At 41.5% G+C, this 22,383-nt stretch overlaps 1 protein-coding gene across 6 annotated transcripts in view; it reads right to left on the bottom strand.

Moving 5' to 3' along the window:
• The window catches only part of NSMCE2 (NSE2 (MMS21) homolog, SMC5-SMC6 complex SUMO ligase), a 223,438-nt gene that overhangs the window by 60,480 nt on the left and 140,575 nt on the right, over nucleotides 1-22,383 (bottom strand). The window lies entirely within an intron of this gene.

Here is a 22,383-nt window from a genome sequence, read left to right as displayed (position 1 = left end):
AAACCAAGAATGCTTTACCCTACATGGGGAAAGCTTATCGGCACCAATACAGCTATATGCCAAATTAAATCTGGGGCATCTAAAATGCAATCCTGTCTCCCAAATTTTAGTCAGTCATTCCTGGTTACAAAAAGATTCATGCTCTTCATTTGCCTGGGTTGCATTTTCCTGAATAAAATCTGGAACTTCCTGGGCAGGGGTTACTTCCAATGTGGATTATCAGACAAGACCCCTGAGTGTACAAGGTGGGACAGTACTCTTATTTCCTATTTATTGTCAGGAAATCCTCAGGTGGTCTTTTGCGGTTGTTATTTTGGGTTTTCCTATACTCTAGCCTAGTGTTTAAGAGGATGAGCTCTGGAGCTAGTCTGCTTGCATTTAAATTCGAGTTCTGCTCCTCGCTGACATCTCTGTACCTCAGTTTCACTATTTGCAAAATGAGAATAATTGTAGTACAGGCCACAGGAATTTCTATGAAGATGTAAAGTACTTCAAATGATGCCTGGAATCTAGCGAATCTCAATAGTGTAAGCTATAACTGTAATAGAATTTAGATTTACAGAATCCCTGAAACAGAACTCAGGCATAGCTACTGTTATCATAGAGAGGAGCATATGGTATCAGATATAAGCCAGCCCTACTGGGACAGGTCAAAGTAAAACTATGGAATCTCATTCTTTCCCAAATTTCTGGCTGGGAAATGCTACTCCAGGTTTTAAGCAAGTATGACCTGCCAACAGTTAAATTTTGTTTTTCATGTTGTAAAACCCTCCTGGAGGAGATGATATTATTTGATGGGTATGTCACAATCATAATTGTGCTTTGGGCGGAAGGACGAGAACTACCACACTGTGATTAGATATGGTACTTTTCAGAATCTGTATGGTCTTAATTTTCTTCTGGATTTTCCATCACTGACAGGGAAGCACATAAGTGGCCTATAGAAGCCAATGATAATACCAGTGGTATGAAGCTTCTGAGTGACAGTTCCTAAATTCCTATTTTTTTTCTTTTTTAAGATAACTTGTTCGAAAAAATTTTAAATTTTATCAACAAAATTCTTTTGGAAATACAAAGGGCTTTTTTAAAAAAAATTATTTATTTTAATTTATCTATTATTTTTGGCTGTGTTGGGTCTTCATTGCTGCACGCGGGCTTTCTCTAGTTGCGGTGCGCAGGCTTCTCATTGCGATGGCTTCTCTTGTTGCGGAGCATGGGCCCTAGGGCCTGTGGGCTTCAGTAGTTGCGGCACGCGGACTCAGCAGTTGTGGCTCGTGGGCTCTAGAGTGCAGGCTCAGCAGTTGTGGAGCACGGGCTTAGTTGCTCTGTGGCATGTACGATCTTCCTGGATCTTCCCTGCATTGACAGGCTGATTCTTAACCACTGCTCCACCAGGGAAGCCCCAAAGGGCTTTTTCATGACATTTTTTCCCCCATGATTCCACATATTGCTAGTGTGGTAGACACTGGGAATGTTCACCTATATCCACATTCTCCTCTTCCTCTTGGGTCCCTAACTGTATGTCTTTCCAGCCTTTCCATAGGTAGGTGTGGTACATGTGACGCAGTCCTACTCAATGAAATGTGAGTGGAAGTGATGTGCACTTCCTTGTCTAGATCTGGCCCAATCTCACTCTTTCTCCATGGACCAGCCTTAATGGAGGGGACTCAGAAGGAGCCACAAGATGGAAAGAGCCTGGGTCCTTGAGTAACTTTACGGACCAGATCCATTCTGTCCCAATCCAATCTGCATTGAACTTTACATAGGGAAAAATACACAATAATAAGCCACTGGGGTTCTGTAGCTGTTTATACAGAAGCACCTGTTAGTTACTCTAATTAATATAGCTAGGTAAAGGCTTTGTTAGTTATTGTTTAGGGGAGCTGGTTTGCTTCCAGAATAGTTCTTTCTCTGTTAGATACTGGCAACAAGCATACTAATAAAACACATTTCCTACATCCCTTCTCCTTTAGTCTCTTTTACTATCACTAAAATCACTGGATACAATCTTTCAGTCATATCCACAAAACACATCCTGGTGTTTTGTGGATATGATTGAAAGATCATCATCTGATCCTGCCAGATTCTTCTTTAGAGAACATGTCTTTTGCATTGGATTATTTGTAATCTTAATCCAGATCTCTTTGCAGAGCTGGCCAAAGTATATCTCTAATTGTGCACTTGATTAATCACTCACCATCTCAGAGAACTGTTTTATAATTATATCAAGTTCTGAGTTAGCAGTTGAACAATCACAAATCGTCAGATAAAAATTAAAAGCTATCAGCAAACACTAAGCACATTTATTTATAATTCTTCACATAGTTCTTTATAGCAATCTTTTAGTAGCCCATGTATTTAATATAAACCACAATTTCTTTGTGTGTATTAAAGTTATAAATGGAACGAAATGTAAATGGAATCTTTTATGATTATTGTCTCCAGCCTCTTGGGATGAATAAACAAAGTTGGTATATAGCTACTTTGGGTTTTAACACCATCAACGACCTTCTGAAAGTTTCTATTCTTGCTCACTAACTACTCCTTTCTCTCTCTCCCCTTCTTAAAATGTTTTTAATGCTTTTACTACCATATAGCTTTTTATTTGCTTGTTTGCTTATTGCCTGCTTTCATTACCAGACTGTAATTCCCATGAAGGCAGAACTTATATCTGTTTCTGTTCATCCAGTAAATATTAACTGAATGCCTATTGTCAGGCATTGCTCCAGGTACTAGGATTAAACATAACTGAAGATTAAGATTAAACATAATTAAGATATAGTACCTGGCCTCAAGGTGCATATAGTTTGGTAGAGGAAACAGGCAATAAGCTTATAAATGATATATACTGGGATGAGTGCTACTATGTTGTACTTTTCACTTCATGCTTCCTTGGTTTTGGGTCCTAGTCAGGGTTGTCTGTCTAGCCCGTAATGGCCCATCCTGCCTGAGAATTGCCTCTTTCTGCATTCATATGGGTGCCAAGGTAACCAGGTATGTATCACATGGCTCTGTCTCCTTGACCACAGTGAACTTCTGGCCTATGCTATATAGAACAACATCTCTCTTCTAAGAGTCTGGAATTGGAACTGAGAGATTTTAATTCAGTCTGAGCTCTTCAGCTGAAATGAAAGAGGATATATGACTTAGAAGGCTATGCCGTGGCCATCTTCCGCCAGATGGCCGGGGAAACTGAGAAAGCTAGTCTAGAGAGAGAGAGAAAAAAGAAGCAAGTCATGTAAAGCAGTAGAGATGGGAGATTTTATGGTCTGAGGAAGACCTAAAGAGCCCACTTCATATTTTGGTTCTCATCCCTTTTCCCATGAAACACCCTTACTTCCTTGTAGCTTTTTTTTTTTTTTCACTAAAGCTATTTTGTGTTAGGGTCTTTTGCTTTCAATCATGTCTTAACTGAGACATTTCTATTTAATATGAAATATTAATATTCTATTTAATCTCATTCATTTTCATAGCATAAGACATAGGAGCTATTCTCCAAAAAAGTAGATTTTCCCCTATGTTATACACAATGCATCTGTTGGATTTTAATACTTACGAATGCTAACAATGCTTCTAAGGTGTTTGCCTAGAAGTTTCCCATTTTCCTCACCAGTGATTTTAAAAAGTAGGCTCATTTCCATTCAAGGGCAGAACATCAAAGGCCAACATTCTTTAAACTCTGTGAAAAACACTATCACATGTGTACACCAGCTTTTGTGGCTAGTTAACATTCAGGGCAGAAAATAATTCTTCTTATAAACATCAATGGTGTATTTGTACTCATAAACAAAAAGGCTTTGATAATGAATGTTTTGATTTAAGCTCAGTAGTTGATCAGCTAGTCTGATTAACAACTGTTTACTGGAGACACCAGAATTTGAACACACCTAAAATACATGGCTTTAAGGTCTTACTCAAGAAAAGAAACTTAAGCTTTGTATTTGGGGCAGGGGGATATGCAGGGAAAGGGATGGATATACTTGAGAGATTTCAAAACAGCACACCCACAAACATCTACTTTTAAAGTGTATTCTCTCATTATTCCTCAGAGATACATCAGGCACTGTGAACGTTAAGGAGTAAGACTTGGTCTCTGTCCTAAATGAGCTCACCGTTTACTGGGAAAGATGGACAAGGAAACAGGAAACCGTAATGCCCTCTGCTAAGTGCCATGCTAGACATACCAGCACAGATGAGAGGCATCTAATCCATCCTGAGGTCGGCCTTTGAGCTGAGCCCAAGAGAATAAGCAGGAGTCAGGCAGACTACGAGTAGAGGCACAGACAGATGTGCTAAGAGAAAGGAGCATATAAAGTTCATGTACAAGGCAAAGATGGGGGAGAGAAGAGGGTCTACATGTTAGTATCCAGTAGTCCTGTAAGAGCTGCACGAACAAGGTGCTTGGGATAACTGTCTATATTTTCCTCCAAAGCTCCTGTTCCCAATGCTGTTCACGTGTTCTGATTGCTCTAGAAAGTTTGATTCAGTTCAACAAATATGTATTGAGTCCTCAGTAAGTTTTAGGTTGTAGTCTCTGGGAGCATGATGCTGAATAAGACTAGGGAATAGTACTTGTACTAAAGAAGCTCAGCCCAGTGGGGAAGACAGATAAACGGTATCTGGAGAGTGTTAAGACAGATATGTACATAAAGTAAAGGGGCAATAAGGCTTATAATGGGTCTTTAAGAATGAGTAAGAAGACACTAACCACGTTAACAATAATAAAAACAAAGGTGAGAGAAGCATTTCAGACACAAGGAAGAACATAAGACAAATGCCAGGAGAAAGGACCAGGGCATGGGGAGATAGCAGATTTGAGAAATTATCTAGGAGGCAAAATAATTGAGATGTAATTACTGGGAGTGAAGGAGGGGAGTTGGTCTATTAAGACTCAATGTTTTTTACTTGAATTGCAGGAGGAAAAGCTGATTTTTGAAGATAAAAGGCCATGTTGAAGCTGCAGTGCTGCGTCACCCAAGTGGAGAGAAAGGTAATAGGGCAGGACTTTGGCTGGAGATGTCACCCGGCAGCATAAAGGTGGTGGTGGTGGGGTGACAATAACTGAAATAACACAAGGGAAGTCAGTAGAGAGGGCGGCAAGCAGCCAGAGACACAATCCTAAAGAATATTATTTTAGTTGAAGGCAGAGGGGTCAGGAAGCTCAACAAAGGACATGAAGTAAGAGGCAATGCACTTCTAGCAGCATTAAGTCGTCAGCATTAAGATTTGAAACGAAGCAAAGAAACTCAGTAAGATACAGACTAAAAATCCGTGCAATCTGCAGGTTGCTGGAGATGTGGGCACTGGCGCGGCGGAGGAGACCAGGTTGTCGTGACAGAGGAGTGAAAGAAGAGAGGAAGGGGCCCCTGGGCACTCAGACCACGCTTCTAAGCAGCTCGCTGGAGAAGGGGACGCAAGGGAAGATGCATCAGCAAATGCAGGATGATCTCGGCCTCTCTCTCTCTGTTATCTATCAATCATTGTAAAGGTAAAGATGGAGAGACTCGAGTGGGTCTCCAGGCTGAGAGGAAAGCCGGCAGAGATGGAGAGACTAATGATACTGTGGAAGAGACATAACTGAAGGAAAAGGTCCCGGAGGAGAAAGTTGTCCTAATTACGTAATCCATATTAACAAATTTTAGCTTCTAACTGTCTCTAGCCAGGAGAGTTGTCAAGCAATATGTCGTAGGGTCAGGCATCTGTGGGAAGCAACAGATCAGGCGTGAAACAGTGACACTGGGCTTGAAGCAACATCAGAGAGCAAGAGACAAACTCTGTATCTTATCAGTCTGAAAGTTTCTTACATGCTCAATAAAGCCCTACAGAGAAGCACTCAGGTAGTGAGAGGAGAGAAAGTTTACCTCATCGGTGTCTCCTGAAGTTCTGGGATAAACAATGATAACTATCCCTCCATCCAGGGGATTACAGTCACTACACAAACATGATTTTGTTAGGAGGTAAAGGAGTCAGATCTCAGTCTCAGCTTTGCTAGAAACTACTGACTTTGGAGCAATTTCTGTGCTCTAGGCCAGGGTGATGCTGTAGCCCAGAATGTGAGGCTTAAGCACGTTCTTAGACGTGAAAGTGTCTTGTAAGACATAATGCTCTACGCAAATATACGGTGCATGAGGTACATATGACGATGTTATTTGGAGTCTCTGAAAATTGTGCAAATCTGGAAGAGATCGCCCATTGAATAGTTCTTGTCATTACCACTGTGAAGTCATGTATCAATACAAAGGAAAGTAACTGTTAAAGCAAAGACCTTCAACTTTTGCTGATGATTAATTCCTTTTGATTTTCTGGTAGCCCTGTGATTCTCAGAACCAGAAGGTTAGGGAAGGGAAGTACAAATTAGTTACTCCAGGCACTGGAGGGTGGGGAAACTAGTGCTACTAGTGGCAGGGTGTCTGGGGTCAGCATGCAGCAACAGGCAATGGAGACTGTACAAATAAGACTTCACAGTGCATCTTAATGGTTAACGGCTCAAATTTTAGTCAAGACAGAGCTGGGTTTGAATCCTGGCTCAGTCACTTATTAACCATATAATCTTGGACAATCCAACCTCACTGAGCTTCAGTTTCCTCATCTGTAAATTGGGATAATAACATCTACCCTTAGAACGTTGTAATAATTAAACACAACACTGGGTAAGTATCTATGTAAGGGTGTGTGTGTGTGTGTGTGTGTGTGTGTGTGTATGGAATTCCTGGCATAGTGTAAGTGTTCCATAAATAGTAGCTATTATATTGGACCTGTTGTTACAGGTTTCATAGAATCTTGCATTCTTTTCACATATAGCTGTTTGGTTTTTTTTTGCGGTACGCGGGCCTCTCACTGTTGTGGCCTCTCCTGTTGCGGAGCACAGGCTCCGGACACGCAGGCTCAGCGGCCACGGTTCATGGGCCCAGCTGCTCTGCGGCATGTGGGATCTTCCCGGACCGGGGCACGAACCCGTGTCCCCTGCATCGGCAGGCAGACTCTCAACCACTGCGCCACCAGAGAAGCCCCACATATAGCTGTTATTTATTGATACTTACTAAGAGTAAGTAAGTACAAGTACAGTGTTATCTAAGCCTCCATCTTTAAAGTATAAAATCTACTATGTCACTTAAACACTCTGTTGAGAGTAAAAACTGTATCTATCTTTTTTTTCTCTGGCTCCTCGGGGTGTAATAAATTACTCAGCACAGAGTGGGTATTTAAGAAATATCTGTTGAAGGAAGGAAGGAAAAAAGGAAAGAAAGGGAGGGAGAGAGAAAGAGAGGGAAGGAAGTAAGGATGTTGAGAGTTGCTAACTCAGGTGCTATAAAATTCAAGGGCTGAGAAAAATAGAAACAAGGCATTCTTGAGCTATCCAATGTGATGAAAAATAGCTTATAAAAAGCTATGTTCTTGGGCTGATGTGATTATTTTTACTCCTCTAAGCTCTGGTATTTCTCTCCATCTGGCAAATGGGAATGGACCAGTTATATTTCAAGTTTGCTACCTTAAGCAAAGATTGCTTAAGATAAATATTTGGTGCTTTCCAGAGAAAATCATACCATTTTAGTTCTAGGTTATTTTAATGATAGCTCCTTCAGATCTAGTTCCATTGATACTTTGTAGTACAGCATAGACATACATTTGACCCCAATTCCAACTATATTTAGAATCCTTTTCACATGGCATCGTTCAAGCAGATGTGAGGCCAGCTGTTGCTATTCTTTCCTAGAATCTTACCGATATGGAGATTTCAGTAAGATTTTTAAAAATAAATTACACAGGTGTTATCTCTGAGCCCATTAGCACATTAGCTGTAAAAAGAATATGTACAAATGAGGCTCTCTTTCCACAAGCTCCAAGACAGGAACAGGGTTTTCACTGTTCTGATCTATCTAGCCTCACTTGGTTGTATTAAGCTATTTTTTATTTTTCACAAAACAAAACGAAAGTGCTCCCTGGACTGTGGTACTACACTTTTTGTTGCTGTTGTTGTTAGTAGTTACACTAATATTATCACAGAATAAAGTGATGCAGGAAAGTCTTCTCTTCAGATTCAGATTCAAGTCACATCCATTGAGCATGGCACAGAAGCTCTGCAGGTGCCCCCATATCCACTATGTCATTTTTTCCCCAAGACATTTAAGGATATCAAAACAAACTTGAAAGCTGTCTTCAAAAACGTGGGAAGTCAGAGAGACAGCTGAAATCCTAAAAACAACTGAATCTAAGTATCTTGGGGGTGGTACAAAAATCACTGGTTCAACAGTTCCGGATATGGGTGGAATCTCTAATCCTGTTTCCTCATTTCTGAGACAAGGATTGGTTGGTCTCAATATACTGAGCCTCTGCCAGACCTCTCATGCCCTCATGTGGATTACAGCCTTAGCTCTGCATCTTCATGTCATCCTCAGTCTTAGGCACAGTTTGGAACTCTTCTAAAGCAAGTTGAATAAAGGAGTTGTGAGGGTTGGGGAAATATTCTCTCAAGGGGGTATTTTTTTACAAAGTGGAAGTACCCCAAAGTAAAAAAAAAATTTTTTTTTGAAAACAAGGCAAAATCGGCCTTGGTTTCCCCTACGATCTACACATGGATTGTGCTGTGTCCCCTCCCCATGCTGTTATGTTGACGGCCCTTTCCCACTATGAAATAATACTTTTCATCTGTGTATGTGTTATAATACACAATTACATTTAATCTTCACATTATCCTAATCTTACTGATATTCACAGAGGTTGATTGATTTCTAGTTGGTCACAGCTACTGAAAGAGGCAGAGTGGGTGCCTAAACCCAGTTCTCTTGATTCTGAGTTCAGTGCTTTTTAAATTAAATACAACAATAGTAGCAGTAGTTAATAATTTACTACGTGTCAGGCACTGTGCTAAGAGCTTTACATATAACATTACCTTATTTCATCATCATAATAACTTAGTGATATAGATAGTATTACTATCCCCACTTACAGATGTGTAGAGTGAGACCACAGAGAGATTACAGAATATGCCCAAGGTCACACAACTATCAAGATGCGCAATCAAGATTCTAATTCAGGTAGTTTGCTTTATGACTTGCTCTTTCAACAGCTATGCTAGATGGCCTTCCTGCAACGGCATAGCTGCCCTCATCAAAAGTGTTCTCATAATTTCCATCCATAACGTAGGTAAAAATTTTGCAAGGAGAGTCCGGGGCTGCCTCACACGGTTCTACACTGGGGCTCCAAGTCCTACGTAACACAGGTCGTCCTGCTCTTGCACAGAGGACAGACACTTTGAAGGCGTGGGCTGTAGAGCATTGCTGTCATCATTGTCAGTGCCTGAGCACAACGTATGATCTATAGACGATGCATAGTAACTGTGTGCTGAGTGGAATTCAATGGAAATTACCAAGTCTTCATTGACATACCGAAGTGCTGACTTTCTCAGGGTTATATCTGTGTTTTAAAATTAAGAGACAAAAGCCCCAAATCAACAGGGTAAGTTCTGCCTCTCAAATCAAGGAAATTGGTGAAGCAGAGGTAATACGCACCAATCACATACGGCCTGCAGACAAGTTTTGTTCGGCTACATATTGCTTTTAAATTTCCAATCAACAGCCAGTATTTAAAAATTAAGAGATTTCATTCAAAAGTCCCAATTTTCAAATTCTCTAGAAAAACTGCAAATTCTGCCACTAGACTGGGCATCTATTCTCTAGCTCGCCAATTTCAATGGGACCAGCTCTACCCACTTACTTTCCTCCTTGGCCCCTATAGGGTCCTGAGTTTGTAAACTATGAGCTAGATAGAGTGTAAAGGAAGATTTGGAAGGGCATCAGAGCCTTCTAAGATTCTAAATCACCCTTTTGATATATCCAACAGACTACTCTGCCGGCCTTGCTGTAAAGTACATTGAAATTTTAGTCATTTAGTGACTGAGATTTCATCTTTGCTGCAGATAAACCGACAGCTCTCTCTCCACTTAGTTTCGTTGTCTCCAAAACTAGAATGTCTCCAGCGTTACGGCACCATCACAAAAGTTACAAATTGGGCTAGCATCCTTTCATTGGCTCCAGGTCAAATGGCCCGTTGCTGTTGTTTTGCAGTGCTCTGCACAGTGTGGGCAAATAGCTAACTATATCTCACTCACGTGTTTTAAGGAAGAAAGGCTGTCACCAGTCAGAGCTCTGATTCTTTTTTAAGGCCACCTTAATCTGCTTATAATTGTCACATGGGTTATAGGCAAAATGTTGACATTTGCACTTACTGACCCCTTCTGGGTGGGCAGGATTTTCTTCCTGAAAAATTCTGTGGTCTCTGCAGTTGTGCTACTATTTAGGAAGACTGGAGCTTAGTAGAGCAGCAGCCAGGGAGGCAAGTATGCATTTGAGAAAGTCTTAAATTAAACATGTCTATTCAATTCAAATATAGTTACAGATAAACTACATCAGGATAAAGTGAGATTTCCCTTACCAAATTTTGGATTTTATAATGTAGTAAAAATATTTCCTCAATTAGTCAGTGAATTACTACTGAATTCTGTGCCTTAGTTAAAGAATCTACAGGACTTTCCTGGTGGCTCAGTGGTTAAGAATCCGCCTGCCAATGCAGGGGACACAGGTTCGAGCCCTAATCTGGGAAGATCCCGCATGCCGCGGAGCAACTAAGCCCGTGCGCCACAACTGCTGAGCCTGTGCTCTAAAGCCCGGAGCCGCAACTACTGAGCCCGTGTGCCGCAACTACTGAAGCATGCATGCCCAGAGCCCGCATGCTGCAACTACTGAAGCCCGCGCGCCAACATGCTCCGCAACGAGAAGCCACCGCAATGAGAAGCCCGCGCACCGCAACGAACAGTAGCCCCTGCTCGCTGCAACTAGAGAAAGCCCGTGCTCAGCAACGAAGACCCAACGCAGCCAAAAATAAATAAATAAATTTATTTAAAAAAACAAAACAAAAAAAAGAAACTACAGACATTTAAGTGATTTCTCCCATCTAGGTCCCAAACAAAAACCTAAAAAAACATTTAAGGAGCCAAAAGCACTGCTAGAATTACATATTCGGTAACATTTTATATTATAATCAGCTAGACTTCAAATAGAGACCTTCTTTTTCTTAAGGAGGTTAACAGAATCCTTTCTGAATAGGATTTTTTGTTTTAATACCATGTATAATGATAGGGAATATGTAGTTTCTTTCACTGTTAAAAAAAAAAATCCTGCTTGTTAGAAAGTCTGCAGTCAACTCTGCTTTATTGCTTTGAATAAGCAGTTTGCACACAGAACAATAAAACTGTTTAATAAAAGAACATAATAGGCTTAGCAGATGTTGCAATCACAGAACATTTTAGGTAAATGGTTTTAAAAGGACATTTCATCAGTTTAGAAATAGTCTTTGGAAAATCAAATTCAGTTGCTGCATTTATGTAGGCTTTCTCTGAGGGAATGTTTGGACCTATTTTTCTCCAACAGAAACACAAGACTAAGTTTACAATGAACCAACTTCCAGCAAAGGTGGACTGGAAGAAGTGTGACTCCTTTAACTCACATGACCCATGTTCCTGCTTGTGTTGCTAAGAAAGAAACCTTGGTTTTTCTTGGTTTCTTCAAAAAAATCATCTTTACCATTTGTTTCCTGGATAGCTTTTAAGGTATTCAAGAAAACTGTCACCTTCTTAGCAGTAAGTCCTTCAACATTTATTCAACCACCTCTACATGAGGACATAAAGACAGTTCCTGCCCTCAAGGAACTTACACTCCAGCAGGAAAACAAAAAGTGACAAATGAAATACATGCTCTTGGTACAGAGTTCAAGCCATTGCTTGCTAATTTATGAAGAGTATAGAAGACTGTGCTGGGTGTACTATGTCATCTTTCTGCAAATAAACAATGCCACCTTCACAAGGGCAAATTTTTTTAAGGCTGATGAAAGCCAAGACTTTAGCTCAAAGGAAAAACAAAGTGTTACAATTTAAAAATGTCACTTCACACAACTGATTTACTGAGAAGATAGGCAAGCAGCCAACATTTTATTAAGATTAAAAAAAATATTTATTTATTTATATGGTTGCATCGGGTCTTAGTTGCAGCACGCGGGACCTAGCTCCCTGACCAGGGATTGAACCCAGGTCCCCTGCTTGGGAGCACGGAGTCTTAGCCACTGGACCACCAGGGAAGTCCCCAAGCAGCCACCATTTTAAATGTGTATGTTTATTTGCTAACAACAAAGTTGGATGGCGTACTTGATTATTTTAATAAATTATAAGTTATGATTTAACCCTGCTTAGTGTTTCAACTCTAAGCTTCAAAAAAAAAAAAAGAAAGAAAAAAAAAGAAAAACCAAAGTAGCAATCTTCCCCTCTTAATGTATCTTTCAGGCCTTACAGCTGGTAAACGTTCCAACCCTAAACACTTAGGTTGTATCTGGTACAAGTTTAGCAGACTTTACTCATTCCAGTCTAGTAACTTGATTCTAATTAGGCATCTTACTCAACAAAATGCTTGAATTGTCATATACTCCGTTGTAAATTTATTTGAGAGAAGTCTTAGCATGGTCATTATCATTCTTAAATAATAAGACCATTTTTCACAAGGAAACTACTCTTCTGACAGTGGCAAAGAAAATGTTTAACGTTCATGCCACCACAATCAACCATTTGCAATATACACGGGGAGAAAAAAAAAGACCCTTGATCTATCTCAGCACTGCATCTGTGCTCACTGCCTCGGGCTCCCAGGTGCACTGAACCACATCTATCAAAATATTTACCCAGAAAATAGCTTTGTAAAAAGAGTGGAATGTCCTTTTTGATGATCTCCTTTGAAAAATACATATGTATTTAACTGGCAACTATAAACTTTCAGTGATGGTAGATCACATGAATCCACTTATTTTTTTAAAAAAAACCACAACTCCTTTCATGGTGGTTATAGTTGGTGTATTCTAATAACTATACCAACTACTCAATGCATGTAATAGGCTTTACATTTTCACCTTGGACTATGGCTCTGACCTCCAGCTGACTGTTCCTCAGTTCCAATCACAGCCTGGTTCTCACTGTGAGTTGAATCCTTGCTAGAGATTTAGCAAGGGGGCAATATTAGGTATGAACCTCCAGCTTAATAACATACGAACATTAGGAATAGCTAGTGAAAGCTATGAAGGTCTACAGCAGTTTTTGAACAAGTTAAAGCGAATATCAGCTTCTAGGATGGCAATTTATATTACAGAATGAAAAACAAAAGAACATCCAAAAAAAAAAGAAAAAGAAAAAGAAAAAGAAAAATACCCCTCCTGATCTAAGCAAAAGCATGTCAAAAATCTACCTAAGGGCTTCCCTGGTGGCGCAGTGGTTGAGAGTCCGCCTGCCGATGCAGGGGACGCGGGTTCGTGCCCCGGTCCGGGAAGATCCCACATGCCGCGGAGCGGCTGGGCCCGTGAGCCATGGCCGCTGAGCCTGCGCGTCCGGAGCCTGTGCTCCGCAACGGGAGAGGCCACAACAGTGAGACGCCCGCGTACCGCAAAAAAAAAAAAATCTACCTAACTTTTAAATATTCAACACTCATGTTACCGACCAGGGTTCTTGGCCTTCCTCCAATCAACAGAAATTGAATAGAGGCCAGACAAGAAATTCAGGCCAGGCTTTATTGGGGCCGCTGCTGCAGCAGCAGGGAGCGAGAACAAACAACAGGTTCCCTGGCTTGCTTGCTCCCTGAAGGGGTGGCGAGCTTGTTCCTTAGGTGAGGAGAGGGTAGGGGTGTGTCCAGGGCTTGGGCCAGAGACATGGCTTAGGTGGTTTGCTCACCCCTCTGGTGGTGGTGTGTGCAGGGGGGCATGCTCAGTATCCTGCTTTGGTTCCTGACACCCTGGTTTTGCTACAGGCCCCTCAAAATGGCAGTTTGGTTTTTTGGTCTTTTTGTATCTTTTGGGTCCAGAATTTGTCCCAACTGTGCATGCACGCAGTTATTTTTAGTCCCATACAGTTTCTTTGTATTTTGGTGCTTGAGAAGAACTGTGTCTGGGTGCAAGCATTGCAGCACTGCAGCAAAGGGTGTCCCAGGTCCCAGCCTGTCTCACTCATTGCTGACGAAATGCCTCTACCATACTGTCCACAGGGTCGCTGCATAATCAGCATCTAAAACAGTGGTTCAGGTCAGCACTTTGAGTCACCCTGACGGTGACGGGCAAGGGGAGAGGTCAGTTCCCACATGTGTTAGTATGGCGTGTACTTCTGCTCCCCGGCTGCTCCCACATCCTGGCCTCACCATCCCTTCCTTCATTAACTCCAGCCTTCTGCCCTCAAGACTTCTGTGCCGCCCTGGACTTCCTATTCTCAGAAGGAACCAGACAGGATGGCAAGTTAACCTGAGAGCAGGGCCAGGACAGAGCATTCAGGAAGCTCTTACTGGTACCACCTGAGAGCCCCAAAGATTGCTGAGTATCTACATAGGAATGTGGCACTCATTCTGCATAAGACAGGAGAATTCCCTTCACTTTCTTTTTCTTTTCATCAATAAGATAAAGTAGAACAAAACAGAATAAAAGTAAGATAACAAAATATTCATGCTTCCTTCCCTCCATAACAACAAAACCACCATCATTTAACTGCAATCAATTAAAATCCAGCAAATACTTCTAGGGCTATGTGCGTAGCATTGTAAACCCAGATGCTTTATTTTTAAGATCTCAAGTATGTTTAATTTTTGGAACCCTCCCCCCAGCAAAAAAACACATCGTATCAACCATACTAAAAGTTGTATTCATAACCCAAATTAAAAATAATTTTATTGCCAAAATAGTTTTGCAAGAATTTTTGTAGTCTTGTTTTTTAAATTATTTGGCCATCGGCTACTCATTTATAGTTTGCTATGACTTCTCAGTAATCACTGCTAAATTTAACATTTTATGAGGATGACAAAATATTTGGTTTTATATTTGTTTGCTTTAACACTTATTTTTGATCCTGTATTTTTTTGTGTTTTAGAGCCAATAATTTTTCTTTTGAGATCGCCAACATTTTTGAGGTTCTTGAAAAGTACAATAGCATTTAGTCATTGTGCCCCTAGCGGTTAATGAGTACTGTGATGGCCTTGACCGTAATAGCTAGAGAGAGGCCATCTGAGGAGGAGATGCCTTCCTCGGGAACTGGCAGGAAAGATACAGGGTGAGCATAGAGGGAGGGAGCACAGAGGGAGGAAGAGGATGGCTGATAGAGCTCATGTCACAGAAGTTCAAATTCAGTAAACCAGCAGACAGGATGTCCGACCATTCAACAGCCACTCTGCGGACGTCCAACAGGAGACACAGATGCAGAAAGCACTTTCCCGCCCCGCAAGGAATTCATCGCCTAGTAGGGGAAACAGGACTTTAATATAGGATGTAAGGCAGAGTGTGAAAACTGTTGTTAGAAAGACCTTAAGTACCATGAAAACAAAGAGGAGGGAGCTATCACCAGAGCCACCAAATGGCACAACTCCAGGGAGCGCCATTCACAGTGTCATCTATGTGGATGGGGTCCCCTACATGTGTGTAGAGCTGTGGCCATGGCTGAAGGGATAATAAAAGGCATTCCAGAGGAGACAGCATTTGGGCAGGTCTGTGAAAGACATTTCACAGGTTCTTCCATTTACTAGCAGAGTCACTTCTATGAGCTTCCATCTTCTCATCTGGAATAGAGCTAATAATACTGACTTCTCTGGGTCATTAAAGGAAATGAAAAGATATATGTGCAGTACACTACCTGTGCCAAATCCATCCTTCCTTCCGTTTTTCTTTCCTTCTTTCTTTATTCAGATGCTCGTTGAGTTTCTACCATGTGTATTCTATCAGGCACCGTATAGACAATGAGGGACAATACACATGAGTTTGCCTTCATGAAACTTACAATAAAACGGGACTACTCTGTTACTAATTATACTACCGACAGTGATAGGAGGAAGATGGGCCACATAGAAGAAGCAGTGAGAGCAAAAGCAAGGAAAAGGTGTGTCCAGAAAACAATCAGGGGTTTCCCTGGTGGCGCAGTGGTTGAAAGTCCCCCTGCCGATGCAGGGGACACGGGTTCGTGCCCCGGTCCGGGAAGATCCCACATACCGCAGAGTGGCTGGGCCCATGAGCCATGGCCGCTGAGCCTGCGCGTCCGGAGCCTGTGCTCCGCAACGGGAGAGGCCACAACAGTGAGAGGCCCGCGTACCGCAAAAATAAAAAAGAAAACAATCAGTCACCCAGTTTTTCAGGAGTAAGGAGGAGGGTTTTATGTTGTTAAGTTCCTTCGTTAGTGGTAAGACTAATAGAGGAGAGTGGGAAAATGACTCAGCAGCAGCAAGTCAGGGAGTGGATCAGAGTGACAAATAGGTTTTATTTCCTACCTCAATTCTCATCAATCGGTACTGGCTTCCTGGAAGGCTGTATCGAGAATGTGCTCATGACTGTCAATGTCACCGTAGGTACTGCAGGGGCTGGGGGTGGGTTGGACATTCTCTGTCTAAATAAACTGGGCGGCCTGTCTTTGTAAAAAGCCATGTCTGGAAGAATCTGTGTGATTTCTTTAGCAGAGATCCAGAGCACTAGAGCAGGACAGGAGACCCAGAGGGGGAGGGAGACCTCTGGCTGACAGATAGCACAGAAGACCAAGAGATCAAAGGAATATAGGGTGGTGGTGACTGCTTTAATGAATTGGCTTAGTGTGGAATTCATGTTGGGCTAAGTCATCAAAAGGGAGCCAATGGATTAGAAAAAGTGAAAGAGGTTGGGTTTTGGGGACAGAGAGTCCTGTGTTCAGATACTAGGTCTTCTAGGGGCAGGACAGGAATAAAGACGCAGATGTAAGAGAATGGACTTGAGGACATGGAGATGGGGAAGGGTAAGCTAGGACGAAGTGAGAGAGTGGCATGGACATATATACACTACCAAACGTAAAAGAGATAGCTAGTGGGAAGAAGCTGCATCGCACAGTGAGATCAGCTCGGTGCTTTGTGACCACCTAGAGCCGTGGGATAGGGAGGGTGGGAGGGAGTCGCAAGAGGGAGGAGATATGGGGATATATGTATACATATAGCTGATTCAGTTTGTTATACAGCAGAAACTAACACAACATTGTAAAGCAATTATGCTCCAATAAAGATGTTAAAAAAAAATACTAGGTCTTCCAATAAAATGAAGCTAATTCATTGGCTGGCTGTCCATGGGCATTGTCTTACATGTTGGATACCATGGGAAGATACAGGGAGGAATAAGGAGTGGTTTACCTCTGGGGGATTTTGTTTTTAACTCAAAGGAAGATTGCTTTTAACCCAAAGTTATAAGGTACGATGTGAAGTATGCCCCAAGAATTAGGTACAAATGACATGGGAGAGTCAGGGGACAGGGAACAGGGTGGGAGAGAAATAGGGGCAAGTTTCACAGAAGCTGCAATGAGAGTTGCATCAGAGAACATCAAAAATTTTTTCTAAATGGAATGAAAAATATTATTCTTTGAAGAAGGAAGCATATGTGAAAGAGAAGAGAGGTGTGAAGAGTCCTTCCAGCGTAGATGCCAAAATCATACAGGATAAAAGCAAAAATGGGACAGATGGGGGAAAAAAAAATACGTGAGTCAGGTGCTGAAGCCACCTGGGATAACTTATCATTCATTTATTACTTTTATTGTCCGCAGACTGGCCAAAAAACTTTCATGACCAACCAAGCACAAGTAGATTCTTATCATTAGAATTCTAACCCTAGTCAGTGATAAACTAAAGATGCATTTATCCTATATAGAAATCAAACTAATTAGGCAAATAAATATGCACAGAACTGGAAACGTCGTGGCCCCTGAAACATCTGCCCAATGGAAAACTGGTAGGTGACATCCAGTCAATTGAGAGAAGAGCTTGCCTCACAACTCAAAAAGCAACTAGTTTTTAAAAGCTAGTCTTGTCTTTAAACAATTAACTGAACTAAAAATCAAATCACTACGTTGACAGGAATTAAAATGAAATTAATACAAGGAACTTTAACTGAATTTTTAAAAACCCTACATTTACTTTGGAATTTTACCTCTCAATTTTAGTAAATAAGTTAAAGCATTTTTTGGTTTCATTTTCATTATTTTTGTTTTGAAACGTTGAAAGCTTGAAGCTTTCCTTTGTGCTCAGAATCTCTCACCTGCCAAACAGTATGGGTTACGCTTTGCCTGTATATTGGGGGTGAGTGGGGAGGGGGGTAGAGTAGATATGCCTTTCTTGAACACAGTTTGAGAGGCCCTGGTCTCAAGAGCTCTGGAAGTCCTTTGAGAATGACATCATTTCGGTGACTCATCTGCTGTACAATCCATCTTGCAGAAGGAGAGGAACCTGAATGCAGCATGAGTTATGCTAGTCAGGGCAGCAGAGGCACCTGGAGCCGGGGTGGGGGGGGGTGCACCTGAGAACACCTGGGCCCCTACTAGCTCCAGGTAGGTGGTCAGAGGATCAGCAGGTTACCAAGAAATGGCCACATTCACGAGATCTCAGGATTCTAACACTTAAAATGCAGCAACCCAATTTCACAGGTATAGAAACTAAGTCACGGGAAGGGCACCAGCTGACCCCGATCCACAATGAGTCAGAAACAGGGCCTGAATTCAGAAACTGGTCTCTTAACTTCACCACGCATTTCCTAGCCCACTCTACTAAACTGAAAGACACTTCAGAGGATGAGCTGATGAATCACAATCATACTGTGGTATAAATAAAGAATTAAATAAAAACCAGTTGCAACCTCAAATACGTCCCTAAACTGTAAGTTGGAAAGGTAGTTTTAAAATACACTTTCCAATTCTTTTGAACTAAAATCAAATTTAGGACACTGTAGAAAGGCAGTTCAAACAAAAGCTAATTTTGTTTAATGAACTAACCAGGAAGGCATTGTGCAAGTATTGTGCAACTAAATGCTTAGCCAATTACTGTGAGATCAAATAACTGTTACCATAGTTACTGCACACTGTTTTCCATAATAACTTTTATCACTTCAATAAATCTTTGTGACGCAACAAATATAAAGTTTACTGTAACATGACTATAATGTTTTGGAAGGCACACACTGATGACTGACCTACCGAAATTACCTTCCCATATTTGTCGGTGAACAAGGGGTGATACTGTGTCTAGTTGACTCATTATCAAAATGTTTCACTGGCTTCCTTAAGAAGCTGTCATTCCTCAAGAGTTGAATTTACCTGGTCCAGTCATTCAACAGAAAAATCAAAAGGCCCTTAGAGCATTACATCTTGTCTCTGAATGAGAATAAAAATAACAGCAGCCATTAATGAAGCCCTAACTGTCAGGTTCCATGCCAGGCAGCTGACATACATCATCATCTAATCCTTCTTACACTGCTGTGGGATAAGGATCTGGCCCAGTGTCATCCAGCTCCGTTTTGGAAGAGATTTCAACCCAGGTCTGTCTAGCTCTAGCTGAAAAGTCAGTTTTCTTTCCACCACACCACACAGTTTTTTGGTATTTTTTCTTTTTTAAAAAAATTTATTTATTTTATTTTATTTATTTTTGGCTGTGTTGGATCTTCGTTGCCGTGCACGGGCTTCCTCTAGTTGCGGCGAGCCGGGGCTACTCTTAGTTACGGTGCGCGGGCTTCTCATTGCGGTGGCTTCTCTTGCTGCGGAGCACGGGCTCTAGGCACGCGGGCTTCAGTAGTTGTGGCACGCGGGCTCTAGAGCGCAGGCTCAGTAGTTGTGGCGCATGGGCTTAGTTGCCCCGTGGCATGTGGGAATCTTCCCAGACCAGGGCTCGAACCCGTGTCCCCTGCATTGGCAGGCGGATTCTTAACCACTGTGCCACCAGGGAAGCCCAACAGTTTTATATTTATATAAAAAACACAATTTCTACAATAACTGTTTTCTTGCTGCTGTGTATAGTGTTACACCAAAGGCCACAGGAGACTCCCTGACACAATGCCTGGCTGGTCTGTTAGCTGAAATGATGTCACTTCACTGCATGTCATTGGAAAATGGAAATTCTTTCCCTGGCTACAGTGGAGTTGAGACTTGGTTATAATTACTATTCCCAGTAACCCCTGCCCTCCCACCACCCACATGCAGGGCTTAGTCATTTTGCCACTTTCACTCTTTCCTGTATCCTGCCCTTTTCTAGGTCTAAATGCTAAGATTTTTGAATAAGTGAAGTGACAAACATAGTCTAATAGGTTAAGACTGACAATAAACTTGTAGTATGAGTACGATAAGATAAAGGCAGCTGAAGACTCACATATCAGTTCTGTCAATGTGAGACTATATAGCCTTGGGCAAGTCACAGAGTATCTCTCTGTGTTTTCCCATCTGGAAAATGGGGCAATAATCCCCACCTACTAACTCACAGCGATATTATGCAGATTAATTATTCAATGTGGTTGAATTCTTTGAAGATACAAAGTGCTAAGTATAATAATCATCATCAAGGTGAAAGGTGAAACGTAAAACGTACATATGATTACAGAGTATTAAGAAGGAGGACCGAAAGCCACTATCAGAAGAGTGTCCCACTGCAGTAAAAGCAAGCACTTTTACACAATCTCCAGAACCTTGATGTAGGAACGCTAAGGCTCCTACCTTTGAAACTTGATTCATACCTATTCAGCACTGTTCCAAAGGTCTCAGTTTTAAGAGGCCAAAGTCATTTCATCATTGGTTTCAACGATGAACAGGTAGGATTCATGTCAGGGACTGAATCAGCCTTGGATGACGCATTGGCTGTAATCTCCCTCCTGTCAGAAATAGCCAAAGGCTGACACCTCTGTCTTTTGTCCCTGCCCCCCCCCCCCCATTGCCTGGGGAATTTAAGTTGGAAACTTGTCCTTGACTCTACCCTGTCTCCCCATTTCTTCCATCCAACCAGTTACTGCCCTCTCCCAAATCTCTCCCCAATTCAATTACTTCCCTCTTGGCCCATCTTGATAGTGCCTTAAATGAGACCCTCCTCACTTACCGCAATGACTACAACAGTCTTAGATCCGTGTTCCTGCCTCCAGTTTTCCCTCCCCCTTCAACTGATTGGTCATCCTACCCCACAGGTAACACAATGCTAATCAGGATTTGCTTCTGTATAAAACAATTCAACACACACCACTGCTTTCAGGATAAAATTCAGATTCTTTTGCAAGTGATAAAAGAATTTTTCTACACTGTCTCCAACTTCATTTTTTGACCTCTCTCCTATGATCCTCTAGTCACTCTCTCCTTTATAGCTGGCTCGCTGCTTACTGCTACTACATCTACTACACTATAATGATACTCTGGTTACTTGTAAAGATGCTGGTCCTGAAGAACCCTAAGGGCCGTGGCTGGCCTTTACCTCAGCCTGCCATAAACTACATATGTACCCAATAAATGTTAAATGAATGACTGACTGAAAGGCTTCCAGAGGACATGGTAACCAGTTATGTCGACTTTTTTTGTTACGCTCTCAGCTTGGTAAAAGGCTCTTGAGCAACTAATTTGATTTATGTTTTTAAATACAGATGATGATGATGATAACTGATTCAGAGTATCTTGTTATTAAGACTCAATTGAACTAAGTTATCCTTTGCAAGACAGACCTCAATGATTCAAGTTTGCCCTTTAAGCTTTTAGATTTGGTCAGATTCCATGAACTATTGCCAAGAAGCAAACACTCAAAGCATAATACTAGAGTCTTAATGATTTTGTAGGAAGCTGTGATCATAGAATGTTCACACCTATCAGAACCCCTGCTGTAAAAAAAAAAAAAAAACTCTTCATCGAAGTTTTGACAGGAACAGGAAATACATTAATCAAATACTGAGTGGCATACAGAAGAGTATAATTTTAAAGTGGTATGGTTTTGTTTGCTCCCCAGATATAGGAGAAAAAGTGAATGACAAACAGCATCTTACTTCCTGGCTCTGGAATGCTACTGGACCCATAAAACCAAATCAGTCATACATAAACCAGCTTCTCTTACTTAAAGTAAGAGCACCAAATCTATCTTAATCCATTTTGGAGAATGAGCAAAGACAGCTGTGCACAAGAAGCTCCTATTTTGTGGAAATAAAAAGGAGAATTATGACACTTAAAAATACATAAAAAATAAGACATGCTCTCTCCCCAATATCTGCCAATTTTTAAAAAGTCTTTGAAATTGATCAAACATGAGAGATTTACTTGTCCACTAGTCATCCAGGAACAGTGTCATCCATCGAGTTAACGTCAGGTAAAGTTCACGCAATGGTCATCCAAGAGAATCACCTCTTATTTTAGCTTCCCACTTTTTGACACTCTTCCTCCTCCTGGATCTCAGTTTTCATCTTCTAAGCTCAAGATGACTCCTGTGATTACTCATTAGTTTTGATCTGCAGGCTCTGGCACTGCTGGCCACATCATTCTTCCTGAAATTACTTCCTCCCTTGGCTCCTGCAAGACTATGGGACCTTGCACCTCCT

The sequence above is a fragment of the Orcinus orca genome, chromosome 17, assembly GCF_937001465.1.
Source record: "Orcinus orca chromosome 17, mOrcOrc1.1, whole genome shotgun sequence".
NCBI lineage: Eukaryota > Metazoa > Chordata > Mammalia > Artiodactyla > Delphinidae > Orcinus > Orcinus orca.
Note: the sequence above shows the minus strand (reverse complement) of the source record. Positions and strands in the feature narration are given on the sequence as shown.